The sequence below is a fragment of the Myxocyprinus asiaticus genome, chromosome 28 (assembly GCF_019703515.2).
Source record: "Myxocyprinus asiaticus isolate MX2 ecotype Aquarium Trade chromosome 28, UBuf_Myxa_2, whole genome shotgun sequence".
Classification (NCBI taxonomy): Eukaryota; Metazoa; Chordata; class Actinopteri; order Cypriniformes; family Catostomidae; genus Myxocyprinus; species Myxocyprinus asiaticus.
The window spans coordinates 41,699,093-41,721,261 of NC_059371.1; the positions used below are offsets into that span (position 1 = coordinate 41,699,093).

Genomic DNA, 22,169 nt, shown 5'->3' on the forward strand with positions numbered 1-22,169 from the left:
TCCTCGGTATCCTCTGTGGGTGTGGCTTGGGAGGCACTTAAAGCAGTTGATAGGGGTCGGATCATACAGTATGCCTCATTTGCCAAAAAATCCAAAGCGCGAGAACTAGTGGAGTTGGAAGGGAATATTAAAAGTGCAGAGGCAGAGCTGAAGTGCCGAATGTTGTCTGATGGCCTTATCTATGATTTGGAAGGTTAATGTCATTAAAATTATTTGTATTCCAAAATTCAACTACCTGCTACAATCTCTCCCTGTAGATGTCCCCCTCTCTTATTTCAAGCAATTTAATAGCATAGTGAAGTCCTTCATTTGGAATGGTAAACTTCCAGATTATATTTCAATAAACTGCATAAACCGATTGACAAAGGTGGGCTAGGCCTACCCAAGATTTTGTTATTTTATTAATATGCATTCGGTCTCAGACATTTGGCTCATTGGTCGCTTCCACCTGAGAGAGCCCCTAGTTTACACCCCCCTAAAGTGGCAGATACTCTGGGAGTGGTGATTACTGCTTTTGGAAAAGGTCATGAGGCATCAGTGTATTACTCCCTGCTAATTCAGAGTCTGGGGGACGGAACTTCAACTTCTCTTAAGAGATTATGGGAGAAAGATCTAAATTTGGTACTGGAGGAGGGAGTTTGGGCTTGGATTCTAAATAACATCAAGTCTGCATCTAGAGATGCAAGGCTGCGCCTTATGCAATTCAAAATTTTACATAGAGTCTATTGGACCCCCTCTAGATTGTATAGGCTTGGTCTCAAAGACACCCATCTGCTGGCGATGTCAATCAGAAGCTGGAGACACAACCCATGTCTTTTGGGGATGTGTTAAGATCCAAGAATTTTGGTTGAAGATTCAGTTTTATGTGTGAGGTATTAGGCTCTCAAATTTTATTTTGCCCCAGACTCTGTATTTTAGGTGATGGGGCGGTCATTAATATGGAGAATAAGCACATAAAAAACCTGGGTCCTAACTAGCATTATGATTGCCAGACAGATAATTTTAAGGGGTTGGAAGTCAGTTGGAGTGCCCCCATTTCAGGAGTGGTGTTTGGAGATGGGCAGGGTGACAGCTTTTGAAGAGGGAGCATCCAGAAGACTGGGGAATTTAGACTTGTTTGTGGAGAAATGGGGCAAGTATCTGTTTTTTTTTTGGAGGTCTCTTGGGGAGGGACAGTGAAGAAAGAGGTGTAGTGGATGTATGTGATTGTTATATATATATATTTTTTTGGGGGGGGGGGTTGTTTTTTGTTTGTCTATAATTATGTGACCACTGGGGTGTTGTTGGGGGTCGGGCTGGGGTTGGGGATTAGGGGCAATTGTGAGGGTTAAATATTGATCCTTGAAGCTTTACAAGTGTTCTCTGCAGCAACATGTAAAAAAGTATTGGCCAAGTCATCACAGTGATTCAAAATTACCTCAGTGGACACAAGTGTATTTCAGTGCTGGGTAGTAACAGATTACATGTAACCTGGATTACATAATCAGATTACAAAACCAAATACTTGTAATTGGATTAAATTACATTTTAAAATACTGAGTCACCTCTTTCTTCAGCTATGAAATTTCTATGATGAAGTCATCAATATCAAGCATGGAGAGATCAGTTCCTACTGAGATCACATCCACCTACTCTCTCATGATGAACATCTGAACACAAAAACATCATCATTATAATGGACTGACATTCATCAAACTCTAAAACATTATTATAATTACACACACAAGAACAGATCTGTTAAACAAAATAGCTTTGTGTCTTGGTATATATAATTGTGTGCTTTGTGTTTGGTTTCATTTTCCTGACAGAATATTATCGGATATTAACCCATAACGAGCTTTATTCGACATATAATCACCTTAATTGAACTCCTTTACAATCAGCCACTGGATTTGATCAGAAATTAAACATGAATTTTAGATATTTCTGCTTGTTTCTTCTGAAACTGAATATTTAAAAGTGTCTGTCACAAAACCGCTGCATAAGATGATAATAAGCTTCATTTACGATTATTAAAACTCAACATGAACAGAACAAAACATCAAAACAAATATAAATCTCACAAATTACCAAAAACACATTAAACACAAACCGACTCATCAGTATCCAGAAAAGCTGACATCACAGATGGCTGCTTTGGTGTGGAGCTCTCTAGCATTTTTGTTACTTTTGTTTGTTTGTCATGTTTTGTCACTCTGGAGTTATCTGGGAAAATGAGAGGCGATGGAACAGGCTTTTACATCAATGAATGTTGGTGTACAGATGTAACAGCATTGAAGAAGGTGTGCTGTCCTAATTTAGAAGCACTCTTCATCAACTGTAAGCCTTTCCACTCGCCGCGGGAGTTTTCCTCATTTAATCAAATCCCATTTTTCCTCATTAGGAGTGTTTATATCCCGCCACAAGCATGCGTGAACACAGTGTTGAAAAAGCTGGCTGATCACATCACAGACATGGAGCAACAACACCCAGACTCTCTTATCATTATTCTGGGAGATTTTAAAAAAGCTAACCTCACCTGTGAACTGCCAAAATACAAACAACACATCACATACCCCACCAGAGCAAGAAATATATTGGACTACTGCTACACCACTGAAAGGAAGCATATCGCTCTGTCCCACGTGCAGCTTTAGGACTCTCTGATCACTGTCTGGTTCATCTTCTCCCAACCTACAAGCAGAAACTAAAATCAGCTAAGCCTGTAGTAAGGACTGTAAAGAGATGGATCAATGAAGCAGACTTGGAACTACAAGCCTGCTTTGACTGCACTGATTGGAGTGTTTTTGAGGCTGCAGCCACAGACCTGGACGAGCTCACAGATACTGTGACATCATATATCAGTTTCTGTGAGGATATGTGCATCCCTACTAGGACATTTTTATCATTCAATAACAATAAACCATGGTTTACAGGAAAACTCAGACAGCTTTGTCATGCCAAAGAGGATGCTTACAGAAGTGGGAATAAAACATTGTACAACCAGGCCAGGAACACACTCACTAAGGAAATCAGAGTGGCTAAAAGAAGCTACTCTGAAAAGCTGAAAAAACAGTTTTCAGCCAACGATCCTGCATCTATGTGGAAAGGCCTAAAAACATCACCAATTACAAGACACCTTCCCCTCACTCTGTAGAGACAACTAATGGCTGATTAACTGCATGTGTTTTACTGCAGGTTTGAAAAGCCCAGTCTCACACCCCTCCCCCAGAAACAAAAGACTAGGAAAGCCTCAGCCTCAGACATTGTTTCACCTGCCTGTCTGAAAGTCTGCACTGACCAACTGGCCCCCATCTTCACACAGATCTTCAATAGATCACTGGAGCAGTGTAAAGTTCCCTGCTTCATCAAATGGTCCACCATCATTCCGGTCCCCCAAAAAAAAAAAAAAAAAAAAAAATCACAGGACTTAATGACTACAGACCTGTCGCTCTCAAGTCTGTGGTCATTAAGTCATTTGAGAGACTGGTTTTGGCCTACCTAAAAGACATCACTGGACCCCTGCTGGACCCCCTTCAGTTTGCTTACCAAACAAACAGGTCTGTGGATGATGCTCTCAATATGAGACTGCATTATATCCTGCAACACCTCAACAAACCTGGGACTTATACAAGGATCCTATTTGTGGACTTTAGTTCAGCCTTCAATACCATCATCTCCAGCTTTCTGACAGATAGAGACTGGGGAAACTTACATCTGGTACCCTAACTATTAACACTGGTGCTCCTTGGGGATGTGTTCTCTCTCCACTGCTCTTCTCCCTGTACACGAATGACTGTACTGCAAAAGACCTCACCGTCAAGCTCCTTAAATTTGCAGACGACACCACGGTCATCTGCCTCATCCGCGACGGTGATGAGTGTGCATACAGACGGGAGGCTGATCAGCTGGCTGTCTGGTGCAGTCACAACAACCTTGAGCTGAACACGCTCAAAACAGTGGAGATGATAGTGGGCTTCAGGAGAAATCCCCCTGCACTGGTTTGGTTCAGGCACTAAATCAGACAGAAGGAAATTACAACGGACAGTCAGGACTGCAGAGAGGATTATTGATGCCCCACTGCCCACCCTCCAAGAACTGTACGTCTCCAGAGTGAGGAAACATGCAGGACAGGTAGAATCACTCTGGACCCCACACACCGTGACCACTCCCTCTTTGAACTTTTGCCCTCTGGCCAGCGCTACAGAGCACCGAGCGCCAGTACATCCAGGCATAAGAACAGTTTTTACCCTCAGGCCATTTTCTTCATGAACAATTAAACTGTCTCAGGACTCCCCCATAGTGCAATAATGTAAATACATATGTCATGTACATTTGTAAATTCACATATTTAATTAAATAACTGTACATACCCCTACCTTGCACAAACATTACCACTTGCACATGTACATATGCCATTCTGTTATATGTCCTATTATTTGTATGTCTATTTATACTCTTACCTTGTTTTATATTCTGTGTCCACTGTAATGTGGACTGTATTCCACTAGTTACTATTTAAATAATTGGTAATTAGAATACAGTTACATTCAAAAAGTATTTTGATTACTGAAGAGATTACTTTGCATTTTATTGTCATTTGTTTAATTTAATATTTAGTCCTTTCAGATGGAAAACATTTATACATATAAATGATGCAATCCAAAGTGCATTTGAACAGCGGTGAAACACTTTCTTATGATGTGTTACATTCATACGAGCAGACAGAGAAGTACGTTTGAAGTAAGTTTGGAGCACAAGAAATAGAAATAAACCTTGTGTAAATTGTCAGCTTTACGCTAAGCTAAAATGCTATTTCTAGCCATTTTACATGCATGTTACCAGACACGATTCAATTTTTTCATCAAGAAAATTCACGTTGGATCATAATTTCTTTTTTTTTCTAGTAAGACCTTTGATATTAGGGTAAAAATCATATTCTTGATATGTTTTTGTATTGTTTTCCTGTAAAAATATCTAAAAATCCTTAAAACAAGATCAATTTGATTTATCTTGTTTTAGAAACAACACTGCATAAGATATTTCGGTTTTTCAGAGAATGTATTTTTAACATGTGCATTTTGTCTTACTGTACTGGCAGAGTTTTTCTAGTCAAAACAAGTGAAAAAATCTACCAGTACTACCAGGCAGGTAAATCTGAAAATGATAAAAGAAGACCATTTTATTCTTCTATGAAACAAAGAATGTTTCAGACACTTTGTTCTTAATAAATCACACAACAGCAGATTCACCTTTACTATTTTAAATAATTCAAAAAGTTATTATTTCCTTTTGAGGGATTTTGTTTCTGTTCTAAATATGTTTATTTCGCTTATCATCTGTGCGTTATTGGGAGCAGCGAGTGAATTATTATTATAATATTTATAATACTATTAATCCAAAGTATTTTGAATATGTTACTGACCTTGAGTAATCTAATGGAATACGTTACAAATTACATTTTACAGCATGTATTCTGTAATCTGTAGTGGAATACATTTCAAAATTAACCCTCCCAACCCTGCACACATATAGGCTATTTTATATATATACAGGGTTGGGAGGGTTACTTTTGAAATGTATTCCACTGATCGATGTAAGAGTTTCTTGGAGTGTTACTCCACAAAACAAACTCCAGCCAGTAGGAGGCATGAACACAAGGAACATGCAGATTCATCCACAACTGTCCCGAAGGAGTGTTATTCCACAAAACAAACTCCAGCCGCTTGGCGGAGCCAGCACAAAAAGAAACAAAAAGGCACCAAGCTTCCTTGGACGGTCAAGTGAATGTTCAGTGAGACAAGGTCACTTGGCAGCAATGTGAGAAACACACCATGGCTTCCTCAGTCCATTGATTTTATGAAAGACATCGCTTGTTTTGGGCATGTAAACATTTTGCGGCCATCCTTAGTATCTATTCTCAATTTGGCCAGGAACATCAGTGCAAAAGCGACCCTCCGTAGATGCAAGAGTTTCTTGAAAGAGCGTTACTACACAAAACAAACTCCAGCCGCTAGGCGGAACCAATACAAAAAGAAACAAAATGGCACCCAGTTTCCTCAGACAGTCATGTTTTTTCCAAGGAAGCCTTCCTTTACTCCTCGCCATGTGTAACACAAGATCTTTATCGGATGATCTCAGAAATTTGGCCAGAATTGATTGGGGCCTGTCTCCCTCAGCGGATCTGCGAGCCGGGTCTCTGTGAGCTCGCTCGATTTCCAGCTTATGGCCTGTTATGTCGAGCAGACTCGGGAAGAGCTCGTCTAGGAACTTCACCATATCTCAGCCTTCCTCGTTCTCAGGAATTCCAACAATTCGAACATTGTTTCGGCGATTACGATTCTCAAGGTCTTCCAGCTTTTCCCTCTCCGATGACTCCAGATAATCGATCTGTTTCTCGACATCCCCAATTCTTGTAATTTCACCTCCATCGCCGTAATCGATTGACGTATTACAGCAATATCCTCCAGGTCCACTACGACTTTCGTTGCATCACTGACATGCTGGACAGTTGCCGCTGGTCCCTGGTCTGCGGCCCTGTCTGGGGTATCAGCTTGAGCACGTAGTGTCTTTTAATATTTTGAATTCTTTGACATGTTGACGACTTAGAACAATTGTGTAGCAGGGTGTAATCTCATCGGTTTATGATACAAAAAGAATTAAAAACTAGCAAAGTGCTCAGAGCTCGTCGTTCACACCTCCGACCCTCGCATGGCGCCATGCGACTTCCGCTGCTTTGGTTCTTAATTGGTTTTAAACATATGTTGATGCTAGTAACTCTCCCTAAATACAGATGTATAGCTGGTATGTATGCAAAAGAACGTGAACAATTATACTGTCTCTCTTTAGCAGGTCAGGTCTACACCAAAAACTCTTCCAATTGTCTTTAAATTCTATGCTATTCTCCGGACACCACTCAGACATCCAGCCATTCAGCGACACTAATCTACTATAAACCTCGTCACCACGATGAGCAGGGAGGGGACCAGAGCATATTACAGTGTCTGACAGTTTTTACAAGTTTACACACCTCTTTAACATTCTTTAGTGATCTCCGACTGGCGAAGCCGGACATCGATAGTGCCGACATGAATAACAATTTTAGAAAATCTACATTTAGCATTAGCCAACACTTATAAATTTGATCTGATGTCAGACCCTCGAGCCCCAGAAATGCATTTAACAATGGTGGCTGGAGTCTCTATTTCCATGTTCCTTACAATAGAATCACCAATTATTAAGGCTCTTTCAACATGATTCTCAGTGGGTGCATCACTGAGTGGGGAGAATCGATTGGAAACCCTAACAGGAACAGAAGAGTGGTGTCGCTGTGCTGAGCGAGTATGCCTCCGAGACGTCACCCAAACGCCCTGCTGCAGGGGCTCTTCAGCCGGAACCAAAGTGTGTGTGTTGCTCGCTGTACTACCCGCATCTAAAACAGTATCTACCGGCTTCTCACTGACCTCCACTAGCATTCGGATGCATGTCTCTAATTCATTATCCTTCTCTTGTCAGCCTGACTCATTCCTTACATTTATCACATGTGAATCCCTCACTGCTGACGGAAGAAGATATAGTAAACATGTGGCATGCAATGCAGTAAGAAATAACATGAGTGGATGCCATGACTTACCGCAATTTTTTGTTGTTGTTGTTGATGTTATGGTTGTTCTTGAGCAGCTAGGGTTTGAGGTCGATGTGGTTCCTGATTAGCAGATGTTTGAGATTGATGCAATAATCCGTGTAAAACACAGTGGAGAAAACAAATGCACACAGTCCAGACATGAGATGTAGACAAGCGGGAAAAGAAAAAAAGAGAGAAAACGGGTGTGCACGGTAAAATACACACATTTTAAACAGTAGAAAAGCCAGAAGCATGCGGTAAAGTGGCAAAGGATAAAACAATGAACGTATAAGAATAAGACTAAGCAATGCTAAGCAGGCTAGAAAGCTACAAACACTCATGGAACGTGCTGGCAGTAACTGGAACAGGAAGTCAACAGGAGCTACTGCATGGGCAGTGTTGGGGAGTAGCTAACTACATATAGCAATGCTACTTACTTTATACTTTTCAGTAGCTTGACAGTAGCTCAGCTGCTTTTAAAACAGACTAGCTTTTCCAGTAGCTAACTACTTTTTCCAGCAAGTAGCAGTGTAGCCTGACCAAACGCTACATCATGTTGGTCAGATTATAACTAATAGCCTTCCTTGTTGCATAATAGCCAAACTTTTACCAGCAAAACGTCAGACGATCTGGCAGCATATTTCTGTCTGCTGATCAGATCAGGCAGCGTGGTCGTCGTCTTTTGTAATGGCAGATCACAAACAAAAATAGTGAATTACCGCCGTCTACTGAGAGCTTATTACAGCTCACTTGGATAAGAAGAGATTGTCTGATGGTTATGGAAAGCGAGCAACCACAGTTTGTTTACCTTTACAAGACGTACAGGGGCAGGTAAATCTGAAAATGATAAAAGAAGACCATTTTATTCTTCTATGAAACAAAGAATGTTTCAGACACTTTGTTCTTAATAAATCACACAACAGCAGATTCACCTTTACTATTTTAAATAATTCAAAAAGTTATTATTTCCTTTTGAGGGATTTTGTTTCTGTTCGAAATATGTTTATTTCGCTTATCATCTGTGCGTTATTGGGAGCAGCGAGTGAATTATTATTATAATATTTATAAATATACAGTATATATTATTATAATAATTACTATCATGCAGAACTATTTGATTTCTCCATTTCTTAGCATTTAATTAACTATTATTTTCATGTAAAATAAATAAAATGATTGGTAAAAGAAATCATTTATGTTATGCAACAATTTTTCAACTTTTTTCACTAACGAGCCAGTTTTTTAATTTTTGGTTGATGCATTTTTTTGAAAGAGCCATAGCAAAAACGAATAATTTACTATTTTCAAAAACAAGGTTTTTCAATAAAATAAAATGTTTAAATTTTCCCATAGACTACTCAAAAACAAACAAATATGCAAAAATGAATAGGTAACATGTTGCAATACGGATTTGATAACGCGTTTGTGCGGGTCTCCATAAAATTACTTCATTTTACAATTGCTCATAAAATATGTAAAAAATATTTTAATGATAATCGCATTTAAAATATCGCGATATCCGATTATACGGTCAACCCCCAAGGTCGGTGAATATTTTTGCTTTATTGATTTTGCTTTAAAAATGTAATTCATTTATTGAAACACGAAAAAATTAAACAAAAGACATTTCTAAATTCAAACTGCACTTTAAATGAAACGAAAAAGCAATTAAAATAACGAAGTGATTAAAAAATCTTATATATAACCATCTCCCCAAATCGAAACATTTACCATCTCCAACAACCCAATTTGCCATCACGCTGGTATTAGTACGCAGCAACAGGTGCAAATTAAGAACTAAAGACAATTATAAATGTAAAGATAATTATAATAATCATCATAATAAATAAGCCTAATGAATTCCCTTGTGTTCCCAAGAAATGCTGCCAAATGTGTGTTCTTATCGAATGTGTTTGTTTTGCGTTTTGGTAATACAGTTTATGCTGCCTAAAGAAAAGAAAATAGAACAAAATTGAACGTGTCTTGCATTACTTTATGATTTAATCACTTTTGTCTTTTTCTTTAATGCAAAGATACCTTTATATATTACTGAACCTGCAGAGTTGCGTTCACAATGTTCTGCTCCGTGGAAATAAAGCAAAACTCACAGCACCTCATGAGATGATCGGAGATCATTTGCAGCATTCTCATAGACGACATTATTCTTCCAAACAGTTTTGTTGAATGAAACAGAGAAAAAAGGAGTGATAACTCTTTACATGCGCTTGCTCACGAGACAGGGTCCCGTTGCACGCCTCTGAACAAACAGCGAATCAGACACGAGCACTGACGGCTTTTCTTTTGTCTGTTCTTAAAAATATAATAAAGTGTGTTTCTTCAAGCGCGTCTTTTTGACTAACAGCGTTTCTTGTCACGTGTCACTCGAGACATCTTACAGGTCACCCACCTGTTGCAGGCAGATGAGCAAAATTACTCATGCATGAAATACATTTGGAGGAGGAGCTCGGGATCTGGATTGAGCCTCCTTGCATTTTGCGGGTGCTATATCACACCCTGGGTGCACATAAAAAATAACGAACGTTCATAAAATGCTCTTAACAGCTAAGATCAATCGTTATTGGGAAACGAGGCCCAGAACTCTATGAATGTGCGTGTCATTGCACTCATGAACAGCAGAGCTCACTGCAGGCACATATCAAATCAGACACGCATCGGTGGCTTTTCTTTGGACTGTTCTTCAAAATATAATCATGTTTCATCAAATGCACGTCTTTGTGTCTAATTTCTTGTAATATATCACTCTGCAGGGCTGGATTGGTAATCTGGCATACCGGGCATTTTCCTGGTGGGCCGACGCACTTTGATTGGCCATCGGGAGAACGGGGTGGAAACGCGAAACGAGCCGAATGGGCCGCGATAAGCAGAACGGGGCACAAGACGGAGCCACGATATTCCGAAGGGGGCATCATATGCAGAAAAGGACCCATAGGTTCCCGACCCCTGATGTAGGATGACCATCCGTCCACTTTTTTTTTGGACCTGAACAAAGCAAACAAATATTTGTAGAGCAACATCTGTATGTGACCTGTAAAGCTGGCACTTGCATGTCAATGGCAAAAAAGTCAGAAAATACAATGAGCACGAACACAGGTGAGGGGAGAAAGCCCTGAGTCTTTATTCACATATTATACACACTAAATATTATGTGACAAGAACAAAAAATGCCAGCCCAAGGAGAGTTTGTCATAAAAATGTGATCTTTAGGGAAGTAGGCTACACTTGGCCACAGCAGGACAAAAAATATTTTTAATGGTGTCTGTATTTTATTTTATGGCCATTATTAACTGTAAATATATTAAATATATTTAATATATTTAATTAAACACATTAAATGTATTTAATTAATACATTCATTAATAAATGTCATTAGTGTACATTTTGTTATTAATATTATTGGTTTGATAGTAACATAAAAAAAAATATTGCCTCATTAAGTAGCTTCAATGTAGCTAGCTACTTTTTGATAGTAACTTGTAGTGTAGCTAACTACTTTTTCAAAAGAGTAGCTTGACTGTAGCTTCACTACTTAAAATTATGAGTAGCTTGTAGCTTGTCAAACTACAGTTTCAAAGTAACTTCCCCAACACTGCATGGGCATGTACTGCACTTATAAAAGTGAGAATCTAACTCTTCTCTACTCTAGTGTTTTAAAACTTTTTGCACATATAATTATTTTTAGTTAGCCTAAATTTGACACAAGTTTACATTAAAATAATTTTATGAAATTAAATAAAAAGCTAAATACATGTTATAAAATGTATATTTTTTAGATTGTATGAAATAAATCAGTACAACAACCTGGAATTTAAAATAAAACTGAAGCGTGTATTGTTTGGACATTTTATTCAATGTGCAAAAGGTAGTGGACAATTACTGTACATTATAATATAAACCTCTTTCTAAACAAGAACTCATGAGTGATAACAGACAATTTCAATGTAGGTTAAATGGCGCTTTTAAGATTATATGAGGTAGTTCTTCGAAATACAATCTCATCTACTCAAACTTCCCTCAAATTTTCTCATGGGATTGAAGCATCGTGCTTTGGTATGTGCATATGGGCCCTGATTTAATCTTAGAATGGAACTATTAATAGTAGGCCTAAATGTCATTCATACTATTATAAACAGTGCAAAGAACTCTTTGTAGTGAGTTGTTTATTATGAGATATACTTTTACCTCCCGGTTTTTCAGAATCGAAAAAGAATCGAAAAAATTAGTCTTGAATCGACTCTTGGAATTATTTTTACTTTCAGCCCCAGAAAAAAATAGCAAAGTGTCTTTGAACTCAGAAATGTAAAATATGCTCATCATAGAAGAGGTGTATTCAAGTAAATGTTTTGTGTGAATTACATTTTTTTAAATGTATTTTTGGATAATTTAATAGATCTGGAGCCTCGCGTCATTGACACATGTATAACACACACACACGCACACGCACACACACACACACACACACACGCACACGCACACGCACACGCGCGCGCACACACACACACACACACTCACTCCAGTCCACTAGTTGGTGTGAAAGCATCATAAATTGTTTTGCAAACCGCCATGAAACACGAGAAGAAGAAAGAGGAACTCACAGTTTAAACGCTCAGTCGATTCATGTTTAATGTGTTTTTTTGGTAATTTGTGAGATTTATATTTGTTTTGATGATTTTTTTTTTTTTTTTTTATCGTAAACGAATCTTATTATCGTCTTATGTGGCGGTTTTGTGACGGACGCTTTAAAATATTCAGTTTCAGGAGAAATAAGCAGAAATATCTGAATATCATGATTAATTTCTAATATTTGAGCTCGTTAAATCAAGATGTAGATTTTAAATGAGTTCAATGAAGGTGATTATATGTCGAATAAAGCTCGTTATGGATTAATATCCGAGAATATTCTGTCAGGAAAATGAAACCAAACACAAAAAACACAATTATATATACCAAGACACAAAGCTATTTTGTTTAACAGATCTGTTCTTGTGTGTGTAATTATAATAATGTTTTAGAGTTTGATGAATGTCAGTCCATTATAATGATGATGTTTTTGTGTTCAGATGTTCATCATGAGAGAGCAGGTGGATGTGATCTGCTGTAAATCAGTAGGAACTGATCTGTCCATGCTGGATATTGATGATTTCATCACAGAAATCTCTCAGCTGAACAAAGAAGTGACGTCACTGAAGAAAGAGGTGACGTCACTGAACGCAAAGCTGAAGGAGAGAGATGACAGGTTACAGGTTAAACATTCATTTCATTCTTTACCTGTTTTGAGCCAGTTAAAGTTGAGATTGTAAGTTTCAAATGGTGTGATATGACTGTGACTCTGTGATGATGAACGGTACAGATGTGATTGTGTTGTGTTTGTCAGGAGCTGGAAAAGGTGTCCTGTCAATCTTCAGTGTGTGTGACTGATGGGACCTCCACAGAATGTCAGGATTCAGTGTGGAGCGGCAGAGATCAGTCCACACCACAGCGGCTGCTGGACAAACTCTCTGAACAGAGATCCAGAGACACACAGGACTCACAGCTCACTTTACTCTGTTCTACTGATGCTCAGGAGAGTGTGTGTGACAGTAATCAGGGTGATCAAACCTCCACAGAGTCTCTGACTTCTGTCTGTAACACTGGAGAACAGCAGATGCTGCAGACACCAGTGAAGATTGAAGTGAAGCAGGTGGAGATAAAAGAAGAAAACACAACAGTGGAACAACAGACTGATGATGAAGATGATGATGAGGTATCAACAGAGGAACAACAGAGTGATGAAGATGATGATGAACAGCAGATGCTGCAGACACCAGTGAAGATCGAAGTGAAGCTGGTGGAGATAAAAGAAGAAAACACAACAGAAGAACAACAGAGTGATGATGATGATGATGAGACATCGACAGAGAAAGAACAGAGTGATGAAGATGATGAGGATTTCATTCCTTTAGGTATTTTTCTTTAATGTTGTTTTATATTTTTTTATGACTATCGAATGTTATGTCAGAATCTGTTACAGCAAAGGCGGTTTAATAACTCAAAAGTCAATTAAAAGTTCCCTGTTATTTTTATTGGTATTTTAGAAGTGCTCCGTTAACTTTTAAAAAGGTACATATTTTATTTTTGTCAGTTCCACTGAAATGTCAGCTATAACATGGAAGAATTATGTTTTCAGCAATGGAAGAAGCAACATTAATGGAGTTTGCTGCATTTCAGTACTTTGTCACATATGTAATGTTTTAGAGCTTAATTTTATATCCTTAAAACCAGTGGTTCGCAACCTTTTTGAATCCAAGACCCCCGACTGTCCAAGACAATATTTGAAGGCCCCCTTGCCCAAAAGTAGACGTGTATGATTAAAATAATCATGGATAATTTTTGATTCTAGAAGTTTCAGAAAGAGTCTGTTTATAATTTGTAGGCATACATCTTAAAGTATTTTTTAGCATTAAAATTAAGTAGGATTATTTTAATTATTTTAATATTTCTTATTTTAAATGAATTTTAATTCATTTTGAGGCCCCCTTGAAAGTGTGCTGTGGCCCCCTTGTGGGTCCCGGCCCCCTGGTTGAGAACCACTGCTTTAAACAATATTAATTCAAATAAGTTGATATGAACAAATGGTCTCTCTTTAATTTAAAAACCCATTATATGCCCCATTCACACTGCAGGCGGCTTTGTCTCTTGGTGCCGCACGACTTTGCGATGTGTTGCTGGTGGGCGTTCCTTCTGCTGCCGCTGCTCTAATGTCATTGGTGGACTGCACAACTTGCCATAATAGCGTTTGGAATGCTGATTACAGATGATACTGCCGATAAAACTAAGATGTCATTCTAATTTGATAAGAAATCAGTTCTTTTGCCTCTAAAAATGGACATTCTGCAGGGGAGAGCATTTTATAAAACCTGCAGCAGCGCTCAATGCATCATTTCATTAAACAAGACAAAAGTTATATCAATATATGAATCAAACTCACTCAGAATGCCGACACAGTTTTCCACGCATCATTTTGTTAGCTCATATCCATGTATATGGTTACAGACAAATTATATAGAACAGTGAAATTGCTCACAGAAACATTTTACTTCATCTTGACTCCAGTATCTCACTCACTATCTGGAGATGGATGACGTGACTCTTCCGTCTTCACTCTCATTGGTAGTCGCTTGCAAATGTCGCTCGTCATTTGCATAAAGTTGAAATTTTCTCAACTTGTCGCTCTCCACAGCGATTTCTGTCTCCAGCGGTCACGACAGCTCATGTTGTTTCGTCGCGCAATATCTCTGGCAGTGTGAACGGGGCTTATTGTGTTACGGACGTGACCGGTACGGACACTTCATATCAATACAGTGGTTTTTTTCCCCATGATGGTTAAGATAGATCGTTTTTTTATTGCTTTGATCTGTGATGTTTCAGTCTTATTGCAGTAATAGCTAACATTTGGGAAGGGATCATTTTGATAAACCTAGCAATTTAAATCGTTATTTAATAAGCATCACCTTATATTATTGTGCTGTTCAGCATGTGCCGTACACACCACTAGAGGGTGCCGCTCGCTCACGTAGAACTGACTGAAGCACTCAATGCAGACTATATTTTAAAACATTGCCTTTTGAAGTGTAGCAATCTTGCAAGGACAAATGTGATTTCAGTCTTACTTCACTCCATCATGCAGCCTTGATGGATACCATACTGATGTTAAAGAGGTCAAAGTTTAAGGGTTTTTAAACTGTTTTGGAAGGCTTTCCTTCATCATGCAAGTGCAGCCTCACAAACGTCATGTCTGTAACGTCGGTGTGACAAGGTTCAAGTACTCTCTCAAGGACGAAGCAGGGGCCAGGTGAAGAGTTCTCATAACTCTTTATTTTTACAATGCTTTTCAGCACACCAAAATGCACACACACACAAGTTCAGGCTCAGCTCTCTCTTCCCCTCCGGCGATCTGGATTGCCCTTTAAATACCTCTCCACTCTCACTGCAAACTCAAAACAGCTGTTAGAGTTGATTTTCCACAGGTGTCAACCTTACCGCACTCACTCTCTCGGCCTCGCTCTCCACAGACGTTGCTCGGCCACACCCCCATCACCACATACCCCGATCGCCCGACTCACACCGGGGAGCCTGAGCCTGTCACTTACTCCCCCCCCCCCAGTTTTGGAGAGGAAATCCGCAACAGCCATCTGCGCCCCCGGCCTGTGGACCACCTCGAACTTAAACAGCTGGAGACCTAGATACCAACAGGTGATCCGCACGTTGGTATCCTTTATGCTGTGGAACCACTGGAGCGGGGTGTGGTCCGAACAGAGGGTGAAAGCATGTCCCAACAGATAGTACTGAAGGGTGAGGACCACTCACTTGATGGCCAAAACACTCTTTCTCGATTGTGCTGTACTTTGTCTCTCCCATCGAGAGCTTGTGACTAATGTACAGCATGGGGCGTTCCTCCCCCTCCAAAATCTGGGGCAGAACCACTCACAACCCCCTGTCCACCTGCAAGAAAAAAGGAGAGAGAAGTCAGGGAAGGGCAATAATGGCCCGCTGCAAAGTGCAACTTTCACTTATGTGAACACTTGCTGACATGGCTTCGTCCACTGGACTGGATCTGGAGCCCCATTTTTAGTAAGATCAATCAGCGGGCTGGTGATGGTCGGATAATTAGGCACAAACCTACGATAATAGCCAGCCAGCACATGGAAATGTCTCACCTCCTTTTTGGTCTTAGGTCTCAGGCAGGCTGCAAATGCTGCGGTCTTATCAATTTGGGGTCGCACCTGTCTATGACCCAAGTGGAAGCCCAGATGCCGTGTTTCCACCCGTCCTATTGCACACTTCTTAGGGTTTGCCGTGAGTCCTGCCCATCTCAACAACTTCAGGTGCCGCTGCCAATCATTACTGTAAATAATGATTTCATACTGATAGGCAGTGGCATGCGGTCTGAGTATTCTGTCCATGAGCTGCTGAAACGTAGTCGGGGCCCCAAACAAACCGAAAGGAAGGGTGATAAATTGGTGTAAGCCAAACGGTGTGGAAAATGCAGTTTTTCGTGGGACATGGGAGATAAGGGGTAAGCATCAAACTTAGACACCACATTGACTTTTCTATAATCCACACAAAACCGGACCAAGCCATCACTCTTAGGAACCAACACCACCAGGCTGGCCCAGTCACTGTGGGACTCTTGTATTACCCCCATATCCAGCATGGCTTTTAATTCTTCCCAAACCACTTTTTTGTGTTCAGGTAATCGGTAGGGGCGACTGCGTAACACTACACCTGGGGTCGTTTCGATATGAAGCTCTATGTGATTCGTACTATCAGGAAGAGGCGAGAACATGTTGAATAATTTTCCTTGCAACTTGGTAATCTCCATGACTTGTAATGGTGAGATATTGTCTTTGCAATTGACAGGGGTGACTCAATCAGTGGCTTTTAAGTTCACCTCCGGTCCGAATTCCTCCCTCTCTGGGACCACCATCGCCAAAGTCACGGGAACTGCCTTTCTCCATGGTTTTAGGAGATTGAGGTGGTAAATGTAATGTGTTCCACCTCTATCCCTTCATTTAAACTCATAATCGATTTCCCCGACTTGTCATGTGACCTCAAAGGGCCCTTGCCACTTGAAGAGTAATTGAGAGCTCTGTGTGGGGAGTAAAACAAGAACTTTATCTCCAAGTGCAAATTCCCATAGCCGAGTACCCCTATTATACAGCTGGCTTTGACGTTCTTGAGCCTGGAGCAAATTCTCCTGTGTTAATTGCCCCAGCGTGTGGAGTTTTGCTCTCAGGTCAAGAACTTATTGAATTTTGTTTTTGCTGTTTGAAGGTCCCTCCTCCCAATTTTCCTCGGGACAAAGAGCATGCCGCGCAGTCGAGTGGAGAACCCCATGGAGGCTTGCGGGACCTCTCGAACTGCAAATAATAGGGGCTTGAGCCACTTGTCCCAATTCTGAGGGTCTTCATGCATGAACTTACGAATCATATTTTTTAGTGTCGGATTAAATCGTTTGACCAAGCCGTCCATTTGGGGGTGATAAACACTGGTCCGAATCAATTTAATAAACATTGTGCCTTGATCAGTGAGGATTTCTTTCGGAATTCCCACTCGGGAGATTATTCTGAAGAGTGCCTCCGCAACACTACGTGCTGAGATGTTGTGCAGAGTCACTGCTTCCGGATATCGTGTTGCATACCGTGTTCCACCAGAACCAACACAAAGCGATGCCTACGTGCCGTCCGCTCAAATGGCCTGATGAGGTCCATGCCAATTCGTTTGAAAGGGACCTCAATCAAGGGAAGTGGGCACAATGGTGCTTTTGGGGTGGCCGGTGGATTCACCTGCTGACATTCACGGCATGCCGCACACCATCTGCAAACATTCCCGGCCAATAGAAACGGGCCATTAGACGGTTCATTGTCTTTTCCTGCCCCAAGTGATCTGCCTTTGGATTACAATGAGCCGTTTGGAACAACATTTCCCGACGGCTCTGCAGTACTAACAATTGGGTTGTATCTTCCTTTGTCTGAGCGTCCTGTGTCACTCGATACAACGATCCTTGATCACTGAAAAATACAGAGATGCGAGTGCAATGACTGGCTGGAGGCATTGACCATCAATCATTTTCACTTGATCAAAGGCATGCCTAAGAGTCTCGTCTCACGTCTGATCCAGAGGGAAATCCCCTACAGGGAATCTTCTAAGGGCTGGGGAAGCCGAAACTTCCCCCTCCCTTTTGTCATCCTGACGTGGAACTGACGTAGATTCCCAGTCTCTGCCTCCCCAGCCTGTGAATCTCAAACCACACAACGAGACACTTTGTTACAGGACCCATCCTCACAAATTTCCCTCAAAGCAGTAAATACCGGCCAATTTGTACCCAAGATTAGTGAATGAATGAGGCGGGGACTAACCACAGGCTCGACACAATGCTTTTGTCTCCGAAATTGAATGATGATGGTCACTGTAACACATCAATGGAAAGGAGGAGGTAAGAACCGTCTTGATAATATAAATAATAGTTTAATTATAAACTGAACCAAAAAGACAAACACACACAGGTGTCGGACAGCTGTCCGTAACACTCTCTCTGTTGCACTGCCGTCTCCAGTTGGCCTTTATCCCTCACGGGCTAATCAGCCTGATTAGGAGCCAGGTGTGTAGAATCACGACCCGGCCCCGCCCTCCGCCTTGCCACAGTCACTAACAGGTAATCGTGAATATTCCCATGCACACACCTTACCTTTACCTTCCAGCTTGTATCCAAAGCCTCAGATTGAATCAAGCTTTGGTGAATGGAAGTTTGATTACAACCTGAATCCACCAAGGCTTGATATGTACCCCCCCCCCCCAATAATCACAGGTATCCGGTACGTTCCTGCTCGATCGGGGGTGGCCAGTGTCATGTCTGGGACCTGGACCAGTGTCCACCTCCATCGTGGGCCATTGGTCCTGGAAATACCCAGGACCCCCGCAGCTCCAGCAGAATGGCTCAGACTTAATGCCCACACCCGTGGCAGTGGATTCACCAGCCTGTGGGGGAGAATGGAGAGGGTTAGGGACAGTCAACAGAATGAATATCTAGAAATTATGAAGTTTATCTAGAAAGTACTCATCACAAGTATATCAAACCATTTGCACAGTGCATTCAGAAAGTATTCAGACCCCTTCATTTTGTTCACATTTTATGTTGCAGCCTTATGCAAAAATTATTTTTCAAAAATATTTTTTCACATTCATTTATAATACATACCCCATAATGGCAAAACAAAAACCAGATTTTTTTTTATAAATTAGCAAATTTATTAAAAATAAAAAACTGACATAAGTACAAAATGATTACATTGACATAAGTATTCAGACTCTTAACTCAGTACTTAGTTGAAGCACCTTTGGCAGCGATTACAGTCTCAAGTCTTTTTGGGTATGATGCGACAAGCTTTGCACACCTGGATTTGGGGATTTTCTGCCATTCTTCTCTGCAGATCCTCTCAAGCTCTGTCAGGCTGGATGGGGACTGTTGGTGGACAGCCATTTTCAGGTCTCTCCAGAGATGTTCGATTGGGTTCAAGTCCGGGCTCTGGCTGGGTCACTAAAGGACATTCACAGAGTTGTCCCTAAGCCACTCTTGTGTTGTTTTTGCTGTGTGCTTAGGGTCATTGTCCTGTTGGAAGGTGAACCTTTGGCCCAGTCTGAGGTCCTGAGCGCTCTGGACCAGATTTTCTTTAAAGATATCTCTGTATTTTGCTGTATTTAGCAAAATACAGCAAAACCCTGACCAGTCCCCCAGTTCCTGCCACTGAAAAATACCCCCACAGCATGATGCTACCACCACCATGCTTCTCCATCGGGATGGTATTGCACAGGTGATGAGCGGTGCCTGGTTTCTTCCAGACATGATGCTGGGAATTGAGGCCAAACAGTTCAGTCTTCATTTCATCAGACCAGGGAATCTTTAGGTGCTTTTTTGCAAGTTCCAAGCAGAATTTCATGTGTCTTGCACTGAGGAGAGGCTCCCGTCTGGCCATTCTGCCATAAAGCCTAGATTGGTGGAGTGTTCCAGTGATGGTTGTCCTTCTGCAAGTTTCTCCCATCTCCACACATGATCTCAGGAGCTCAACCAGAGTGACCATTGTGTTTTTGGTATCCTCTCTTACCAAGGCCCTTCTCCCCCGATTGCTCAGTTTGGCTGTGTGGCCAGCTTTAGGAAGAGTCCTGGTTGTTCCAAACTTCCATTTAAGAATTATGGAGGCCACTGTGCTCTTGGGAACCTTCAGTGCAGCCGAAATGTTTTGTAGCCTTCCCCAGATCTGTGCCTCGACACAATCCTGTCTCTGAGCTCTGCATGCAGTTCCTTTTGACCTCATGGCTTGGTTTTTGCTCTTGTTATGCATTTTCAGCTGTGAGACCTTATATAGACAGGTGTGTGTCTTTCCAAATCATGTCCAATCAATTGAATTTGCCAAAGGTGGACTCCAATCAAAGTGTAGAAACATCTCAAAGATGATCCTGGGAAATGGGATGCACCTGAGCTAAATTTCAAACATTATAGGAATAGTTCACCCTAAAAATTAAAATTGTCATTATGTACTCACCCTCATTTTATTCCCAACATGTATGACTTACTTTCTGTGACTGTGGCTCACATTTAATCTAAATGACTATAATCAGGTATGAGAGAATTGATGCACAGCAAAAATCACAAATATATAATGGATGCTTGTATTCTGCCATTAAATTAGCATTCAATTTGGTTTATTTTACATTTGTCCTTTTTGAAATGATTTCTGTTTATTTATTGTATAGAGCTGATGGAAGAGCAAGAGGAACATCAAGAACTGAATGAAGTGGAGGAGAAACATCAGTATCAGAAACATCATGATTTTATAACTGGAGAAAAGACAGAAAATAATTTCCCACCAAAAAAGCCTCGAAGAAGAGCAGCCAAAAATACTTTCACCTGCTCTCAGTGTGGAAAGAGTTTCAAATGTAAAAGCAGTCTAAATAAACACATGAGAGTTCATACTGGAGAGAAGCCCTACATGTGCCATCAGTGTGGAAAAAGTTTTGCATATGCAAATGATTTCAAGATTCATCTCCACCGTCACTCTGGAGAAAGACCATTTGAATGTGATATGTGTGGTAAAACATTTGCTGTGAATTCAGGCCTAAAACAACATCTGAAAACTCACACAAAAGAGAAGCCTTACAAGTGTTCTTCTTGTGGAAAGAGTTTTGCACGCCTGTTCTATTTTAAAGAGCACCAGAACATTCATACCGGTGTGGTGGCTCATAAGTGCTTTGAATGTGGAAAGATCTTTATTACAGCTGACAACTTGAAAACACACCAAAGAATTCATACTGGAGAGAAACCTTACAAGTGCTCACACTGTGGAAAGAGTTTCATTCAGTCAGAAAGCCTGAAAACACATGAGAGAACTCATACTGGAGAGAAACCATACAAGTGCTCACAATGTGGAAAGAGTTTCATTCAGTCACAAAACCTGAAAACACACGAGAGAATTCATACTGGAGAGAAACCTTACAAGTGCTCACACTGTGAAAAGAGTTTCACTCTGTCAAACAGCTTGAGATCACACGAGAGAATTCATACTGGAGAGAAACCTTACAAGTGCTCACACTGTGGAAAGAGTTTCACTCAGTCAGACCACCTAAAAACACACGAGAGAATTCATACTGGAGAGAAACCATATAAGTGCTTACACTGTGGAAAGAGTTTCACTCGGTCAGGCCGCCTAAAAACACACGAGAGAATTCATACTGGAGAGAAACCTTACAAGTGCTCACACTGTGGAAAGAGTTACACTCAGTCAGATAACCTAAAAAGACACGAGAGAATTCATACTGGATAGTCTTGTCTAATGGGCTATTTGCACAAGACGATGCCTGTGAGCTTTGACCACACAACTGTGTGCATGTTTACATCTGGTTGTATGAGCGCTCACTGAAACTGAGTGAGAACACACGGTGTGATCGCGGTGTTGCTTTGGGAATCAACTTCCAAAGTAGACTTGGTTGAGACCAGCATGAGCATGTTTACAAG

At 40.7% G+C, this 22,169-nt stretch overlaps 2 protein-coding genes across 2 annotated transcripts in view; both read left to right on the plus strand.

The window, feature by feature from the left end:
- LOC127418542 (uncharacterized) overlaps positions 1-22,169 on the plus strand; it is a 164,512-nt gene that overhangs the window by 56,993 nt on the left and 85,350 nt on the right.
- LOC127418573 (zinc finger protein 501-like) overlaps positions 12,214-22,169 on the plus strand; it is a 116,765-nt gene continuing 106,809 nt past the window's right edge. The window contains exon 1 of the mRNA XM_051659190.1: positions 12,214-12,258. The gene's annotated coding sequence lies outside the window, so the exon portion shown is untranslated. The remainder of the gene's footprint in view (positions 12,259-22,169) is intronic.